Source organism: Saimiri boliviensis, chromosome 7, assembly GCF_048565385.1.
Source record: "Saimiri boliviensis isolate mSaiBol1 chromosome 7, mSaiBol1.pri, whole genome shotgun sequence".
In the NCBI taxonomy this organism is placed as follows: domain Eukaryota; kingdom Metazoa; phylum Chordata; class Mammalia; order Primates; family Cebidae; genus Saimiri; species Saimiri boliviensis.
This window is the reverse complement of record NC_133455.1, coordinates 125,092,060-125,100,499: the sequence shown is the minus strand read 5'-3', so window position 1 is coordinate 125,100,499 and position 8,440 is coordinate 125,092,060. Positions and strand designations below refer to the sequence as shown.

The window sequence follows — 8,440 nt, the reverse complement described above, 5'->3', positions numbered from 1 at the left end:
TTCACTTAGTTATTTTACAAAATAAGATATTTACAGATATTAGCGCACAAATGCGAATACTTAGGCATTTATTCCACAAGCATTTATCACATATATGACAAGAGCAAGGTACTGTTTAAATACTTAACCTACGGCAGCACACAAGACAGCCAAGACCCCTGCCAGGAGGGACCTCATCATGGCAACAAGTCAGCGAATAAGCAAATCCATGGTATAATATAGGGCAGTGGCAAATGCTAAGTGACAGCAGGAAACAGAGCAGGGCAAGGGGATAGAAAGTGGAGGTTATTGTGGGGTAGTGGTGATGGTGGCTGTTTTAGCTCTGGTGGTCAAGGAAGTGCTTTCTAAAGAGATGAAATATGAGCAAAGCTTGGAATGCCATGAAAAATGGTCTGTGGAAAGATCTGGGTCAGGAGGGTAACAGGCATCAGTACAAAGGCACTAAGATAGGAATGTCTGGTGAACATAAAGAAAAGCAATACAACCCATGTGACTAGAGCAGGGTTAGAGAGGCGGTCAGATGCCAAGTCATCTGGGGTCTTTTCTTTTAAGCGTGATGGAAAGATCACGGAGGGTTTGTGAGCTGAGGATGAACCTAATGTGACTTATGTTGGAACAGGATCCTTCTGACTGCTGGTTAGAAGAGAAGGTGGGGGAAGACAGAAGAAAAAGACCACTTCTCAATAGTTCTGCAAAAGTATAGGTGAGAGGTGCTGAGAGCTTGCACTGGGATCGGTGGAGGTGGAGGTGGTATGAATTGGCGGGCTTCTGTATGTTGTTGGGGCAACACTACAGGGTTTGCCATGAATAAGACATGCACAGAACCAGGTGGATGAAGGTGTATTGTGTTCAGAGGTGGGTGAGACAGGGAGGATGGGGTTGGGGACAGGGCTGGAAATCAAGTTTGGCTTGAATATGAATAGTATTTGCAAAGAGAAATGCAATTTGAGTAAAACTTGAAGAACTAAAAACACATAAGTAATACAAACATCCCCCTTATTGATTTTTCTAATTGTCGATCATTGGTTAATCTGGCTTTACCTCCTGGCTTTTAGAAGAAAGAACAAAATTTGAATCTAATGATTTATTGGCATATGCTGGTAGCGGTATTTTGCACCTTTAGGATTATGAACTAGTAAGTTCCTCAGGGCAGGGACTCATTATTTATCTTCGTCATCTCCTGGGCTTAGCTGGTGCCTGCTTGTTTTACAATAGACTTGTAATAAATGTTAATTTATTAGAGAAAAGTAAAGTACTTGCACAAGAAAACAGGGTTGATCCTTAGAGCAAAACTATGAGTGTGGGCATGCCTGGGGGCTCTGCTTCCTGTCCCTGCTTAGTTCCGGTGTCAGGTCTGCACTCCCACAGAGGCTCCTTCCAGCCCTATAAAGGTCATTCCTACACTTGATTTCCACTTAACCTATCATGACACCAAGACAGGAAGTGGTGTGTGTGCTCCTCTACAGGATGTGTACCATGTGGGATGTAATTCAAAAGACCAGGTCTTTGGGGCATGGTTTCAAATACCACGGCTGGCCCAAGTAACTGATACTTTATGCTGATACTTTATGGCACTGAGTTTTTAAGAGATTCTGAAAAATAAAATTCTCTCATACAGGCAATGTAAGTGATTGCCTGTACGTTTCTGCACATAGGGCTAAACTTACAGGAGGAAAGTTGTATTTTTAAGAAACAAACTAGGCAGTACAGAGGCAGAAAGGGCAGACCTTGTGCAAGGATGCTCAAGAGGGCAAACTGAGGGAGATGTGGGATGTCTCGGAGGGTAGATCTGGGGTGCATTGTCAGTTAGCCCCTGCTGTGTAACAAATCATCCTGAAACAACCGGTGATCGTGACTCAAGAGTCTGTGGGTTAGCTGCACTCTTCCTCCGATCTGAGCCAGGTCTGCTGATCGTGGCTGAGCTTGGCTGAGACTCATTCACATGTCTGGGGCTCAGTTGGCTGCTGTTAATATAGAATGGCGTTGGCTGGGGAGGCTGGTACTGCCCATGTGTCTCATCTCCCCACAGGCTAGCCCCAGTATTTCTTCATGGCAGTTCAGGAAAGAGAGAAGGGTGTGCAAGGCCTCTTGAGATCTGGGCTCAACACCTACACCTTGATGGCTTTAGTGCATTCTTTTGGCTAAAGCCCTCACAGAGCCAATCTGAATTTCAGGAGCTTGGGGATAGGCTCCGGCTCTTGCTGAGAGGAGTGTGAACTCAAAATGCAAAGGACCAGGACACAGGAGTGAATAACTGTGCCATTTTTGTAGTCTGTTTACTCTGGGGAACAGCCCTGCCTTTCCTCTCTTGATATCTAAGGTCCTCATAATGCACTGCAGTGGCATCTTCCAAGGGAAGGATGGCCCCAGGGATCAGGCAGACGGGGCCCTGGGCACTAGGAAGGAGGCCTCCTTTTTCCTGCCCTTCTCAGGAATGCTTGACCACAAGCGGTCCCATGGGAGGGGCAGGCAGTTCCTTTGTGGGTGTCACTGGGGGGTGGGCATCAGAAGCTCACAGCCTTTTAGAGCTGGCGTGGACCTGGACAACAGCCAGCACCATCTCCTCCTCCCTTTACAGAACACTGAGCCCCAGAGAAGGAAATGACCTACCCAAGGCCACATAGCTACCACTGGCTTCAGGAGAATCCAGAGGGATAGGAAGTCTTTCTTTTTGACTTTTAAAATGTAAAATGACAACCCTTTCCAAAGGCAAAGGAGCAAGTCACACTCACTGGGTGGGAGGAAAGCACTTCAAAAATAAGAAAGGGATTTCAGGAGCAGACAGATTAGGGATATGATTCATGAAGGTATCAAGAACCAAGGTCAGGGATGTTGGGAGGCCATTCCCATGTCTCCAAGCTGCCTGGGAGCAGCCATCATGGGCTTTGGTCTCAAGTGGCTTTGTCTATGGGCAGGTTGTCCTTGAGGGAAGGAAACTGGTATTCTTTCTTCTTTTTATTTCTGGTCCGGATCCTTCTCCCGTCTCCCTTCTGCTCCATCACGCTGTGCTTCCTGCATCTCTTCATCAAAGAAAATGCACAAGCCAGATCTTAAGCATCATTCATTTATTCAGACTAATAAAATATATGTACTGAATGCACCCTCTGGGTTGGGCGCTCTTCTCTGTGCAGGTAACATTGCAGCCAAAAGAACAGACACAGACCCTGCTCTCAAGGAACTTCGCATTTTCACGAGCAGAGCTCATCCATCAGCAAGCACAAAAATATCCGGTGAAGAGAACCGCCTGGAAGGGGTTATAGCAGGACAGTGACAGAGTGCCCGGGTGACTACAGTGGGTGGTCAGAGAAGGCATCCTAGGAGAGACGGCCCTTCAAGTTGCAAGAGGCGATGGCCAGGTGTAACCTGAGGAGGTGTATTCTAGTGCCAGAGCCCCCCTGAGCCAACCCGGGAGGGGGTCTTGTCTGCAGCACAGCCTCACTTGTCACCTCTAACACATAGCAGGTTTTACTTTCCAAACAAAGAGGTTTTTTTTTTTTTTTTTTTTAAAAAAAAAAAAAAAACAAAAAACGCTTCTTCCTATTTGAAAACAGACTGTCAGAGTTGGCTCAGAAACCATTTGCTGGGCTGACAAGGGAATAAACACGCAGGCCCTTTTGTCTCGATGGCCTTAAGTGGAGCCAGCGCCCTGGTGTGTGGGGCGAGAGATGTGAACCCTGGAACCGCATCCAATTTCCCCCAAACCCCAGTAACAAGATCTCATAGACTTGACAAGCGGGCCCTGTCCCCACTTCCCTCTGGCCTCCCCTCATTCGCCTGCCCGCACCGTCCCTGCCCCCTGGAATTCATGGGCAGAACAGCTGCACTGGGGGCTCAGTTTTCAATGAAACAATAAAATACTCCTGCGTGTCCCTAAGAGTATGGCATTTATGACTGGGGTGGACTGGCTTCCCTTCGCAGACACCCCCTCCCCAATTCCCAGGCTCACCGGCCCAGACGCCCACATGTCCCGCAGCCTTCCTTAACCCTCTGGGAACTGCAGCATGGGTGCCTCAGGAGGTCCTTGCCCGGAACACAGTCATGGAGGGGAGAGACTTACACGTCCAGTGAGCAGAATACCTTTGCCAAGGGCATGCAAGCCCGCATCTGTGTCAAAGGCGATGCAGCACAGCGCCCTCCCAGAACCCCCACCACCCAGCCCCATGCACACAGCTGCCTGGGTGAACTGTCTGCTCTCTTGTTCCTCACTGGCTCAGGCAGGAAAGTGAGAGGGTGTGGTCCACATCCCCATCAGCAGCGTACCACCGCCCCTGCCCTCGGGCTCTTCTCTAACACAGCGCAAAGTCCTTGACTTCTTAAGTCCCCCTTTTGCACAGCATGTACATTTGGGCGCTAAGCCTGATACCCCTGGACTGATTTCCAGGGGCCACATTGGAACTTCCATGCCTAGGGGGCCAAACCTTGCAAGCTTCCACGTGGGGGCGCAGCGTGCCAGCCGACGGTGGTTCCTCGTCACCAGACACCCGGCGTCTCCAGCACAGAGTTTGTGCGGTTATTTTGCACATATCATTTAATTTTGTCCCTACTGTTTTATAAAGATGAGTGGTAAGCTGGAGTAGAAAGCACAGATCTCATGAACTTAATATAAATGAGACAAAGATAGGCGTCCTTAGGCACGCCCATGGAAGACCAAAGAAGCCACAATCAGATGCTCACCAGAATTAAGCTGATTGTGTTCAAAGGCATGCCAGGCACGTTCCCGCCTTAGGGCCCTGTACCCAGAACACCCTTTCCTTGATTTCCACACGGTTCACTCCCTCACCTCCTTTCCAAGCCATTGCTCAAATCTTAGTGTGTCAGTGAGGCTTTCCCTGATCCTCTCGTTTTAAGTTGCATTCTGGATCTCCTCTCTTCAGCTCGACTTTTTTCTCTCTTCTTTTCCTCCCCATAGCACTTGTCGCCACCTAACATCGATGATGTGAACTTTTCATTATCCATCTCCTTCTGTTATTAGATTGTGCAGTCCACGAGGGATATATTCTGAATACCTGGAATGCTGTCTGGTGCCTAATCTGTTGAGTGAATGCATGTTGAATTGTAGTGGAAATGAATGAATATGTTCAAAATATGGTTAGTATATTGCAAAAATTATGCATAAAATGTGGGTATAATTATGATTTTACAATCTTTTTTTAGATTTCTGGGAAAATACACCCCTATGCCATATAAATCTCTGGTTGTGCTTTTGAACATTTGCTTTTGGCTCACAATTTGAGAACACACTAGCCATAGTAGTAGGGAACAGCTTTTGGACAAGCTGAGCCCAGGGTTAGAGGAGATACCGGATATGGGCAAAGTGCAAAGCAGGGCAGTGAAATCTAGAGAGGCTTCTCAGAAGAAGCAGTGTGATCTGTCCTTCTTATGGTTGACATTTGGCACACCCCAAGGCAGATTTGCCAGATTTAGCAGGGAAGGCCTAGGAATTGCACCCAGGGTCTGTCTAGATACTCACTAGGTATTTGCTAGCTGACCTTTGAGGCAGGTAAAGCCTCGTCGTACACTCAGCCAGGAAGGAATTGGAGCCAGAGGAAACCTTCTCTGATGGGAAACAGGAGCCAAGACACATGGCTGTTCCCCAGGCCAGAGGAGCAGAGGGTGCAGCTCCCAGTGAGGCCTGGAGGAGAAGGGAGGGGAGGAGTTCCTGGCATAAGGACAGGGCCCTTTCCCCTCCCAGTTTCCTCCAGTTCTCTGCATCAAACCCTTAATAAACATGTTCACTTTCGTGTAGTGAGCAGTCAGGAAGCGCCAGGCCCTGTGCACGCCCTTGAACTGCAACGACTCGATTCACCATTCCCATGTGCCGCTCATCACTTTTCCTCTGTTTTGCTGATGAAGAATGGGACGAACGGAGGGGTAAGGGTGTCCCGGGACTAGGGTAGGAGGGCGTCAGTGTCAGAGCCCAGCTCTTTGGTTCTGGTGCCCACACTCTTAACCACTGCCAAGCCCACGAAGGCCTCAGGCCGTGCTGGGGGCCCAGTGGGATTCCTCTCACCCACTTCTAAGGATTCCGTCAGCTGGCATTCCATCCCAGAATGCAGAGGTTCTGTGGGGAATGGATAACAGAAAATAAACCCTTTGGAACCGAAGTGCTGAAAAGATAAACAAAAACACCGGTATTTACCTGGCAAGAGAGATACCATGATCACGAAGGTGGTTTTTCCAGGGCGAGGCTTATCCATTGCACTCTGGATGTACTGACCCCTGTGATTACCCAAATGTGGGAAACTCGACTGCATAATTTGTGGTGTGGGGGACTGCGTCCACGCTTTCCCCTGGCTTTTCGTGTTTATTTTATTTTATTTTGTTTTATTTTATTTTGTTTTATTTAAACAAAAACAAAAACACCTTACACACAAAATCACAGGAAATCTTGTTTTGGTGAACCAGCTGGCTAGTTGCCCAGAGACAACTTCATCTTGGGTTGAGGAAGTTGCTTCTCTTTCTCTACATGCAAACATAGACAATGTGGATAATTTCACCTTATTCTCAGAGCTTTGCTGTAGCCTGAGACCACGGGTCTGAAGAGTGGGCGTTGCTGGCTGCGACATGTGTGTGTATAGGTGAAAGTACCTGTTGGTTCATTTCTTCTGAGCCCCACCTCCAACCTTGACGGGGGCAGGCTTACCACAAAGCTAATGGAGCTTCAGCCTCAGGATTCCTCACTTACCCCTGCCCTTCCGAAGGCTGCAAGGCATCCTAGCAACATATTCACGTGGTTATTATGTGGATTAAACAGTTCTGTGGAACTAAGGTTAAAGTTATTCTCATATGAAGCAACAAATTATAACAAAAAATCTCAGGTCATACTAAAAGTATTAATTCATCAAGAGGAAGATGTACGTTTCCAATTGTTATGATACATTTCCAGTGGAGGTAATAAGCAGGCTCTTGAATTACAATATAATTCAATTAAAGGAAAGGAATGAATCATATGCTTACATTGGAAAAAAGATTTCCTTCTTTTGCTGACTCAACATAAAATTTGAACATTGACCAGGATAGCATAACGCTGCAGTGCAGACACTGGTGACTGACTGGTTAATGAGTGTTGGCAATTCAAAGAGCATTTAAGATTAATCACTGCGTTAACAGATAATGACAATGTCCTGACATTTGTCAGCCAATCTATGAAAGAAACTTGATAGAGGTTTTTCCAAATTTGGTAACAATTCTCAAAATGTACATGATGTTACTGATAAGTTGTGAACTTCAGTCTTCTCCATTTCGAAAAAAAAATCTGATCAACCATGTTACAAGAGAAGTTGAATTATCTTTCTAGTCTCTCTGTGGAAAAGAATAGTATAAAAGTATTGTCCCATATGAAGATTATTCAGCCAAAAATATGGGAAGTAAAATACGATAGACGTATGCCAGGAAGTTAATGCAACTATGAATATCATGTTATTCTTCCTTATTTCCAGACTTTTCAGTGGTGTCTATCAGCTTTTGAGGTTTGTAACTGGTTGTGATTTATTTTATCTCTAGGTATTTGTACTGATTTGCTGGGGCTGCCTTAACAAAGCCCTGTGGACTGGGAGCTTAAACAACAGGAATTTACTGTCTCGCAATTCTGGAGGCTGCAGTCTGAGATGAAGGTGTTGGCGGGGCTGGTTTCTAAGGGTCCTGGGGGAAGGCTCTGCTCTAGGCTCCTTGGCTTGCAGATGGCGTCTTCTCCGTGTGTCACCACATCGATGTCTCTCTGCGTTTGTCTCTGTCCTAACCTCTTTTTTATCGTAAAGACATGAATCATGTTGGATTAGGGCCCACTCTTACAATCTCCTTTTAATGACTTCTTTAAAGACTCTGCCTCCAAATACAGTCACATTCTGAGTAGTCCGGGGAGGGCTCCAACATATTGATTTTGGAGGGATGCGATTTCAGCCCATCACAGTATCCAATCTAGTATTTTTTAAGACAGAGGAGTCCATGGTTTTTGTCTGCTTGTTTCAAGCACCAGAAAATTTAGGCCTAGATATATGGGTATCTCTTTTGTTCTTAAAATCACCTATTCTGAAGTTTACAATCTCTTGCCTACAAGAAATCTTTCCAGTTCTACACGTTATTAGGGGCCTACTGTGTGCCAGGCACTGCTGACCCTGGGACTTCACAAGGAAAGCCAGGGGTGGTGAGTGCAGGTGGGGAAGCCTCTGGAAGGGGTGCGTCTGCTTCATAGGTGTGGGACCAGGGAGGCCCCGCTGGGTGCTGTGCATAGAAGAACCTTGAGCTTGGGGTTTAATGTTTGCTGCCACCATTTTGAAATTCTCCATCATTTATGAATGAGGGACCTCTGCCTGCATTTGCATTTTGGGCCCTGCAAATTATATAGCTCGTCCTGAGGGAGGAACTGATCCAACTTCCAGTTACAGTGCAAGTTAGCCCTAGAAGGCTGCTTTCCCTCCAGAGAAAGGGAGGATGAGCAGGA

General features: G+C 46.7%; 1 non-coding gene across 1 annotated transcript; it reads left to right on the top strand.

Moving 5' to 3' along the window:
* The first annotated feature begins 6,131 nt into the window (after positions 1–6,131).
* Positions 6,132–6,293, top strand: LOC120360787 (U1 spliceosomal RNA). The gene has a single exon (XR_005577207.1). It is a non-coding gene; the product is annotated as a U1 spliceosomal RNA (small nuclear RNA).
* The last annotated feature ends 2,147 nt before the right edge of the window (positions 6,294–8,440 follow it).